The sequence below is a fragment of the Urocampus carinirostris genome, chromosome 7 (genome assembly GCF_059441175.1).
Source record: "Urocampus carinirostris isolate Australia breed hairy pipefish chromosome 7, RoL_Ucar_1.0, whole genome shotgun sequence".
Lineage (NCBI taxonomy): Eukaryota > Metazoa > Chordata > Actinopteri > Syngnathiformes > Syngnathidae > Urocampus > Urocampus carinirostris.
The window spans coordinates 15,518,341-15,529,856 of NC_142355.1; positions in this window are offsets into that span (position 1 = coordinate 15,518,341).

Genomic DNA, 11,516 nt, shown 5'->3' on the forward strand with positions numbered 1-11,516 from the left:
AAAATAGCTGTTTAACACAACTACTTTATCACATACTCTCACCGTAATACACCGGAGCCTCCACAGACTCTGTCGCTATGCCGCAAGTGTCACTAGAAAGCAAAGGAGAAGGGTGAGAGCGATGATAGGAATCAAATGGAGTGAACCATTTCAAGGCAGTGGCATATTTCCGACCCTGAGTTCTTCACATTTTTGTTGTGTTTTTTTGTTAACTGTTATTTTTTTCCTCTAGCATTTTTCATCACATTTATGTCCATCCTGTTCTTTTTTTCTTCAAATAAGAAATTTTTAAAAATCCCCAAATTTTGGGGGGTACTAGGGTTGAATTTGGGGGTGCTAGAGCGCCCCTAAAAACGAGCTGGTTACACCCATGACTTTACCCCATAAAGGCGAATTAAAAAACAATGACATTTCACATGTATATTACAGTATATTGTTTGTATGTTCTTTATATCCAGGATTTTACACAATCCTAAGAGTTTTCTGTAATTAAATAAGCGATTGTATACTGCTCTAATTTCCTCAAATGTACATTATTTCAAGGGGTTTCTGGTCAAATGTTATTCAACTTTGGTACTCGTTACTGCAATGTTCCTTGCTAACTTGGACAAATAAGTTTACCTTGTTACCAAAGAGTGACATCCCTTGCCACAGGACTTGACTATATTCCCAAAAAGTGGTATCATTATTTAAGGTATGTTCAATTTACAAAAGCACACAAAATGCTTCCAAAAAGTGCATGTTTAGTCGCAGTGAGGCACAGCCAAGTTTGCAAATGAATGATCCTACCTCTTATTCATCATTTGATTAGGAGAGCATGGAAGCAAAAAACTGCAGCACAGAAAAGACTGTTTTATTGTCCTACATTAATTTATGAACAAAGTCTACGCACTGCTTCTTTTTCTATACAGAACAGGTAAGCTTTCATTATGAATAAAAATTTCATGGAACGAGAAAATGAATTATTGGATGGCTTCATTTGCTCTTAACCTGTTATTTCTATCACAAATTCTATTGTCTGGGGCTGAGCTGTGCGCCAAATCAGTTTTCTTTGTCTCCCTATCGCCCTCTGCCATGAGGCAAAAGAATCGCGTGGCTCACTCTGCATCTGCAGACTTTCAGTACAGTAATCCGTTGCATACTAATTGGATTAGTAATATTCATAATATTAATATAAAATTGGAGTTTGAACAAGAAAATCCCCTAATTGTGAAGTTAATGAGAAATACATTTATCATTGAAAAAAATATAACCATTCCACATATTTTTTATTTTTTATTTCCTCGATGCCTCACCTCACTGAACATTACTAGTTAGTTTTAATCTGAAATCACAAAACAAAATCTCACATATGCACTTGTACTAGTTCTTAGCACACTTACAAAGGCTTTTAATTTATTTCCAATGTGTCTTAAGATTTTAAAAAATATTAAAGTTGAACTTATTTTACTTCTACATTCACGACAGTAAAAAAAAAAGACAACCTTCGGGTGATTATAGCTCCTGGCTGGCATCACCCATCCCAAATGTAACATGTAAGAGATATTGCACCATGAGTTTTGCTGAAAAAAAAATCACAACAAAGGCTGCTGTATTTAATATTTACCATAATCTGTATTCAGGTTTGGCACGTGAACATGCAGCCACGTAGACTTTGTACATTCTGATAGATTTTGTGAGTTTAGATACAAAGTTGTATCTCATTGCGAATATTTTTTTTTATTCTCCAGCTCCAAATCAGTCAGTCCCTTCAATTATGCCGCTTAAGCCCTTGGGACATGTGCTTAGGGCTTGATTGCAAAGAGCCGCTTTGCATATTGGACAAAATTAAAGGATGAAGAAGAAGAGTGACAGATTTTCATTTCTCCCTGAAAACTCTTCACACCATAACCAAAAATAGAAACCTATCAACACTAAACCACCGATCTTCTAAATACTCTCTCCCAATAATTTTTTTTGTCACGAATCACCAGTAAATAGGCATGCATATTCTTTACACTTCCAATCTTGATTAACACAAGCACATATTCTGCCACGGAAAATAAAGAAATCCAAATGTAAAAGATGTTGAAGAACCCACAAGGAAAGTGATGTCGGAGTGCTCATCCTCCTCCAGGCTTGCTGCCATATGCAGAGATCAGGCAAGACTAAGAAGATTTCAGTTTTTCCAGAAAGAAAAAAGCTGGTTGTTCTTCTACCACACCCAAAATTTGTGGGTCAAACATGATCAGGAGTTTTTTAATTTAAATCTAGCGGAGTGATATTTTTCTTTTTCTCTAATAGTTGATCCGGGAGCACACACACAGGAAAGGTTTAACCCTGAATAAAACATTTTTAATTGCATTTTTATTTGATAAAAAACTAAAAAGCTATGTCACCTAAAATCGTTCTCAAACATCCAATAAATGAGGCTATTGGTCTATGATAAAATGTACAAATGTTTACTTTTTCCTTTACCATTTCTCGTTTCCTTTTTATGCAGCAATCAGTCATGAACAATCTTTGTTTTTGTGGTCTGATAAAAAATGATACAGGAGAGTCATTTGCATATGAGGCCTCACAATGCAAGTGTGCTGTTTTTCGTAACATTTTATGTATAATGAACAAAAACGCGAAACCCTAAAATGTAAACAAACAGTTGGATTAGCGTATCAGGTTATTTCAGGTGGAGTGGTTTTCAAATATACTCTTTCATCTGTTTGTAAACATTGTGACGTACTCGCCAGACAGGGCTTAACCTGAAGGCAAAAACTAGGGCGAGGCGCTATGTCAACAAGCGTACATGCTAAAAGTTTAGCTTTGTATTATCAAAATGGATAGCTTTGACGTTAGGGTTAAATAACCTACATTAGATTTGTAAACACTGTGTGGGGCTGCTTGAACAAGCCCACATTGTAAACAGACGGGACACACAATCCAAGTTGTTTATTAGATATATTTAATCATACATGTATTTGTTTGTTTATTTATTTAGGAGACGCATCTCTTGACGGCATTTAGGATATGCGCTAACAGTTAGCTGAAGCTAAAAAAATCAAGATATTTTGCCAATATAATAAGTAATATGGACTCATTTAATCTCTTATCTGATATGAAGTGTGGGCTTCAAACCAGAGCGTTTTTGATGAGTGCTTGGTCCAATATTTTTACTTTATTACATTTAATCACAACTCCTTTCTTTTTCTTTGATCAGGACTGTCCGTTGACATGCAAACTTCAATTTACAATCACTACAATTTGTTCTCTGGCACACAAACACACAACATGACAACACCCAAATAACAGAAATGAAATATTTGTTTCTTCAGTGTTTTGACTAACCCAGAGTATTGTTTTGCCTCCAACTTTGACTATAACATCATACATGTAAGCTATGAAAGGTGTCGGAAAGCTATGGCTCACGAGCCATATATGGCTCTTTTCATGAGTACATATGACTCGCTGCTAAAATGTTACTTCCACCAAATCGGTCCAATACTGTTTAACTCAGATTTGGTTTGTGTGCGTGCATAGCAAAAAATATTACAATCAAGCATTTTGTTTGGTCCAGTATATAGAGTGCACAGTTCTGATTACACTTTATTGTCAAGGTGGCACACCAACAGAACCCATTTTGGCTGTACATCGCTAAAGATTCCTTTACATTAAAGCTACTTAAATAACAAATGTTCACTGTATAGACACTTTATTTTAAAAACCCACAAAACAAACTGCAATTACCCACAAACACTAGGCAAGGTACGTACGATTCTAAATGCATTTAAATAAAGTTATTTTTAAAAAGGCGAAAATTTGTTTTTAAATAATACTGTATTTTAGAAAAACACAGAATAGAATTGGCTTTACTGGTTTAGATTACATTAGTGTGGATTGTTTGCAATAAATTAGTCATGTCACTCCGGGATAAGCGTGTAATGAAAGACTTACAATATATAAATGAAACAACAGCAACAAATTAGGATAAATAAGTAAAATTCACAAAGTAGTCAGGGTAGACCTGCCTCAATTATATGTACAGTACATCAGAAAATAGTGCAATGACTTAAGCAGCAATGTTGTGGAAAATAATTTATAAGTGCATACAAATTTTTCCACACTCTATCAGGATTTGTGTCTTGTGTAAGTGAAATTAATGTTTATTCGTGTTCTTTTCTTAGGACAGAAAAATACCAGTTTCCCAAGCAAATTGAATGTTATAATAGTTTTATGCATATTGTGTAACGAGTGTAATAATAACTTTTGTTTTATTGAAATTCCTGCTGAAATATGTGTATAGTTTTTGGTAAGTGTCCTGCAATGATGAGTCCAACAGTGCCACCTGCTGGTATGGGGTAAGGTTTGTTTTGGCTTTTGACATGTGATCGGAAGGCGGTCTACAGAGCGAGCTGCCAACGGTATGACACATCTTTTGGTGCTCCACAAAAAAAGTTAATTTAAAACATTATCACCACAGCTGACAAATCTCTCAACATGCACAGTAATGTGATTGATGTTGTCAAGCTGTTTGGATTTATTTTCGTTTTGTTTCTGTTGTGCTAAAATGTTAATTCCCCTTATAGAGATCAAAGAGATCAAATCCAGCAGAGAAGCTAATGTTGTGACTCATTTCATCTGCAGAAACTGTAATAAAAACCTTATCATCCAGTCCAGCGTGAATGTGGATCTTTGGTGGGACAGGTACACCGCGGTTACAATTGTAAATCACAACATATACTGTTTTGCTGGCAGAAAATTCGAATTTTAAGTTTTCCATTTTACTATAATATTGAAACAGTTTTAGTATTACTTGAAAAGAGCACAATTATTCATGAAAGATGCCTTATAATTTAGCTTATTTCAATTATTTTTATTTATTTGAATATTTCTTAAAAGGACAGTATTTGATCCCTGGATGTCGCTGTTATGTGTAGTGCAAGCGAAAAGGAGTTCGAAAAACCACGAGGATGATTACAAACTATAGACACTCAAAGTGACCAAACCTCACAATTTTTCTTCTCATTTCCCCCCCATAGCATTTTTACACAGTTTTTGGGGGTACCCTTGGCAACAAAATGGCGGACAAGCATGTCAGCTTACTCGGGTTGGGGCTCATGTTTTGTACAATAAATGCAAATTACTCCAGGTTTACATCACAGTTTGTCGTATTTTTGCTTATTATTCAAACCAATATTGTGTATTTTTAAAGGGACAGTGTGTAGTATTTAGTGGTTAAAAAAGACCTTCATTCAGTTAAAAGAGATGGATTTTTTAATAGGCAAAAAACATGAAATATCATACCAATATTATTTTTTATAAATATTCATAGGTCGAGAAATATGTATTTTTTTATCCTTACCTAGTAGTCACTGCCATCATTGCCTGACATCTTGCTCCTACGCTGTGCTGTGCTCATTTGGCACTGGTTTTTGTTCCAATTAGACAATACATTACATTATGTACTTTTACTGAATTGTGTTTTTTTTTTACCACTAGGAGGCGCTAAGTAATGTGCCTTTAAGTTAGTCATTAAATTTAAGATATTTAAATTCTAACTTACTCTTATGGATCTTGCTGAGTTTTGACACTACTAGTTGTGCCATTTTAAATGTAATCCTGGAAGCTAAGCTCTGATGAGGTTATATTTTTGTCCAGGAAGAAAATCTCTCTGGAAGTAAGAAAAATATCATGTTAATCAAATTCACACAGAACAGTGATTTTTCATGGTGTAAATTGATCAAAAAACATTCTATAGTTGTGTTATCTGCAAGTTTGTGTATGGCAATTTCCGCTCTATTCGCAGGTTGTTGTAGGGAAGCTGCTTTGTAGCTCTTCTCAGCGTGGTATTCATTCAGCCCCTCTAGTACTTCACATGCTGACCACCTTGCAGAATCCTCCTTCAAAATCTGCAAAAAGCTCCTGAAAATATTCTATGAGACAGTTGTGGCAAGCGCCCTCTTCTATGCGACAGCGTGTTGGGGAGGCAGCGTCAAGAAGAAGGATGCCTCTCGTCTCAATAAACTGGCTAGATAGATAGATAGATAGATAGATACTTTGTTCATCCCCGAAGGGAAATTAAGCGAGCTCTGTTGTGGGCAAAGAGCTGGACAGCCTAACAACAGTAGCTGAGAGACGGGCACTGGAAAAGCTGCGGTCAATCATGGACAATCCATCGCATCCACTACACAGCATTATCTCCAGACAGAAGAGCAGTTTCAGCGACCGACTGCTGTCACTGTCTTGTACTACGGACAGACTGAAGAGATCTTTTCTTCCTCATGCCATGAGGCTCTTTAACTCTACCCGGCAGAGTAAAAGCCCACCGTAAACCACACCACCTACATTGCATATTACCGAATCTTATTGCAATATGTATTCTGTGTAGCACTATTTAGTTATTCTATATAACACGCTACAGTGGGCATTCGCACGTCACACTGGGTATATTGTATTCTTTTTGCTTTATTATTGTATTGTTCTCAGCTCAGGGATGCTGCTGGAAATGTGAATTTCCCTTCGGGGATGAATAAAGTATCTATCTATCTATCTATCTATCTATCTATCTATCTATCTATCTATCTATCTATCTATCTATCTATCTATCTATCTATCTATCTATCTATCTATCTATCTATCTATCTATCTATCTATCTATCTATCTATCTATCTATCTATCTATCTATCTATCTATCTATCTATCTATCTATCTATCTATCTATCTAATTCAGGATTGACTCTTACACTTTCACCTGAAATACTTTCATTCATAAGAGTAAAGGAAACACCTGTCAAAACTTGTTCTAACTTTCTTTATAAACACAAACATTTCACCAGTACGTGTGAACGCATTTGACATATATTTATGAGTATATTCCACCATCATCTATGCATGCATTTCAGTACCAACGTGTCTGACTTAACCAAATCAGTGTTTTTGACCAGTGTGTTTGAAAGCATTTCACCAGTTTGTGAATAATGTTTTGACTTTTGTTCATGAGATCATTTCAGTAAGTGGGTGTGTTTGACTTTGTTTATGAACACACAGACACAAACTAGTGTGTTTGAAAGCATTTGACCAGTATTTTTGTTGGGTTTTGACATGCATTTCTTTTCACTCTTATGCATGAGAGCATTATAGGTGCATAATACTGAATTATGGGCTAGACCGCACCTCATATTCACCAAGCTTCGTATTGAAAAGCATCAAAGAGCGGCCTGAGTTGAACCGGCCAAGCCGCAGGTCAAAAGATCAAACAAGAAGAGTGACTGTCCCTCAGCTTCCTGTCAAGAAGACTAATCTTTCGGCTCTTCTTCTGGGGCTTAGCTCCTCTTGTGATTACGGGTCTTTACCATTGGCCATCTGGACCCAAACGCCGTCAATTGGCCATATGGCGTTCGACACATGAATTCACGAGGCTTGGCGGACTGTAGATCCAATGGGGGGTTCAATATTTTAAGGGGCAAGGATTTGATCATTGCAAAACTACAGGAAGGTCCAATTGGCTTCAAATTTATTATTTACTGTGCGTGTCCAGGCTAGCTAAATTGACCATTGTTTGTTTACTAAGAACACAGATAACTATAACGGCATTTTAAAATTATATTTTAATATTTCTTTAATAATAAAAAAAACATAGAAGTTTTAGACTTTCATGGACTAAAAGTGACCCAAAAGTGTGCTAAAATTGTTGACAGTAATCATGATTGCTGGTCATTGCGGTCAGAGATTAAAAAGGGAGTTTAGTTCCATATCCAAATTATTGTTTGTGTTTCCCCCTTTGACAGTCCCAAGATGCTTATGTGAGAAATATTGGGGATTATGAAGAAATAAAACTAAAAGTAATCATCCATTGGAGGAATCGTTGATAGCAATGCAGTCTAAAGCCAAAGTAAAAAGACCCAAAAAATACAAACGATTTAAGAAGATGGTCTTCAGTTCTTATGTAAATTATTAAAAAGTAACATTTTCAGGAAAATATTTTACTGAATGTATAATAATCAAGCTTTAATGTGGTTTTAAGAATGGTCTTAATTTTTATATTATCATAAATTAGGTCGAGAAATACATCTACAAATGTTGTATTGACCTATTTTTGAAGGCCTACAGAAAATTTTGTCCTGTAGCCATAGAGGCATAGAAGATATCAAAAGCTACGAAAAAAAAATAATGTTTTGCCAATGTTTAGTAAACAAAAGTTGAACATTGAACATTAAGTTTTTGAAAGTACTTGTTTCCAAGACAGCGTCTGAGAAAACCAACATTTTGTGAAAGGATGCATTTCAAGCAGAACCCTTACTTGGGGGCTTTTTTTGCATTTGGGATACTTCAGATATCCAAACAATGCTTTCAAACACAAGGGCACTTTGCTTGCAAAATAACTTTTTTATTTACGAGCACTGGATTTATGCATGAACTTTGCAAGAACTTTTCAATATCCGATGTTTCTAGTGACATGCTCACACAATTTCGGTCACTCTGGGGCCACCCACACACTGTCAATCGCTGGATGGAGGAAGCAAAGCGACATTAATAGGTTGGGCTCCTCGATGTGTGGACAAAGATCTGACCAAAGCCATTCCTGTCTTCTGGTGGTGATATATTATACTGAAATCATCCCCATAATCTTGATACTTACTGATCAGCCGCTCCAAAGCCATTAGAATATTCTTTCCCCAAAAAATATTTTTTTTAAATTTTGCACTAAGGGATAATGTTTCTGAAAACCTATTTATACATTCTGGCACAGAATCTTTTAAAATATTTACAGAAGGATGGGGATTTTATTCACTAATTATAGCGGTATGTAGTATCTGTATCGATGACGACGCAATATATGGGAAAACCCAAAATTTGGGAGACAGTCCCATTTAAAAAGCTTAACTTTTTGTCATGAATTTTCTGTAAAGGAATTAAAAACCACAACATAAACATCACATTTCCTGGAGCCGTCTTGTAAAAAGGAACCAAACAGAAGGATTTTAAATTCTCCTTTTTGATCCCTTGAACATTTGCTTTCTAGGCACCTGATTACATCACAGCCAGCAGACAGGACACCATTATTACGGTTGTCGTGACAACCACTCTTGCCCCTAATGCCTCTTTGGCTTACTCTTGTTTTGAACTTGGTCCGCTTTCACCCTCGCTAGCAGCTGCAATGTCGCAGATGGCATTTATTGAAAACAACTCCAGGGTCCCACGCGTTTTGCGCATCATATCAAGTGATCCCCGTCCGGATGCGGTCTGGAGTCCAGTGGTTCTTACATGGGGGTCCAGTTGAGGTACATGCATGCACTTCAAATAGTGCTTGAGGTCAAATGTATCTTAAAGGGACAGTGTGTAATATTTAGTGCTCCCTACTGGTAGAAAAAAAACCTTTTCATAAAACCGCATTGATTTTTATACTAGGCAGAAATACATAAACTATCAAACCAAGGCTCATTTTTCAAAAAAAGAGATTTTTGTATTCCTTTTACATCGTGGAATCCCCGCCTAAAAGATACATGTTTGGCTGGCATCTTGCTGCTAAGCGGTGTTCTTGGCACTGGTTTTCGTTTGCATTAAACAATACAGTGCCATCTAGTGGTGAAACATTGCACACTGGGGCTTCATGTAGCACCCATCCAAAATCACATTACATTCTCCACTACATAAATAGATAGTTCAGCAACAGGCAGCTCTTTGGCACCACTTAGTGGCTCCTTAGCCCTTCTTACAAAATGTTTGATAATTCACAATTATATGGTTTCTGTGGGAGGAAAAACATAACACAAACACATTTTCCAATGAATATACAGTAGATATATAGTATGTGTTACCTTCCTTATACGGCTTATAAAAAGGTTTCAATTTTCTGAGGTTCCAAACGTTTCTTTCCTTTTTTTTTTTTTTTTGGACCAATATGGCTCTTTCGACATTTTGGGTTGCCAACCTCGTGCCCTAAACAAAATGAATGCCAATTGTCCTCTCAATTTTTGTTATTTTTAAAAAACTTTAACTGATATCTGTAGCCAAATAAATGGTGCTTATAAAAATGATTTCCCCTTTTAAAGCACGTCTACAAATTATTTTAAAAAAACAAAACAAGAATACTACTGAAAATAAGTGTTTTTCCATTTGGAACGCCTCCGTCCACTAGAGGGCACCTAATCGGTTTGTGATTGGGACAGGTGTGTCCAATCACCCCACACCTGTACCTCATTAGTCTGACCCTCCTTAACGACATTTTGGACAGTTGCAATGGCGGTCTGTTCAACTCTTTGAGACCTTTTGTGATTAAGAGCTATGCAAATAAATACTTTGCGACTTTGAATAATAAAACAAGGATAAGTAAGACAGTCATAGTTGTACAATGTGACTACAAAATAGGAGAACATGTATGTCTACATATGTAAATAAAGAATACTAAAATACTTTAAAAGCCCCTCCAAAATATCAAATCAAGAACATTAACGAATGAGTTATTCTACCAATTAGACATGGTTTTATTTTCTTTTATTTTTCTTTAAATAATTTGAAAATACAGTAGAGTTGGAAACATAATAAGGAAAACTACAGAATAATTGTAACTATAATATTAATTCTTATTAATTTTCTATTTTATTTTTGTAATGCTATGTTAAATAAGAAACCTCTAAAATTGCCTTTTTTATACCAGATTAAAAAAAATCCAAAACAGGGCAAAGTATTTATAATGTTATCAGAAAATCGCAGACAAATAATTTAAACTTAAAAAAAAAAAAAAAAGAATACTAAAATACTTCCAAAAATATTAAATCAAGAACATCAATGAGTCGACTTCTCTTCCAATTAGACATGTATTTTTCTTTAGTTAATATTTAGGAATATTATTTCTAACAAATTATCTTTATTTTTTAGATGGAAAACTTTTAAATCATTGTTTTCGAACGTTTTTGAGCCTAGGTACAAAATAAGATCATTAAAATTAAAATTGATGGTTCCTTTGGCCCAGGAGGTATTACATGTTACCAATTTTGGCTCCTAATTTTGCTTTATTTCTGATTTTACCATATCTTAAACCAAAGTTAGACTTTATTCTTATCTTGGTTTTCTACAAGAAAATAACCAATGGATTACTTAAAGGAACAGTGTGTAATATCTAGTACCTCCCAGCGGTACAGAAAACTTTCATTTAGTAAAAAACAACAACAATGATTTTAATAATTGGCAAAAATACATAAAAATCAATGTTATTTTTCATAAAAAATCATAGGTGGAGAAAATGTGTGTTTCTTTTACATAGTAGTATATTATTATTATTACAATTAATAGTATTAAGTAAAGATTAGTGGAGTAGCCGGGCAGCATGGCGGCGCAGTGGTTAGCACGTGTGCGACACAGTTCTGAGGTCATGAGATTGAGTCTTCCTGTGTGGAGTTTGCATGTTCTCCCCGTGCTTGCATGTGTTTCCTCCGTGCACTCCGGTTTCCTCCCACATTTCCAAAAACATGCATGTCAGGTTAATTAGCCGGCCCAATTTGTCCCTAGGTGTGAATGAGCGAGTGAGTTGTCTTTGTCTGTG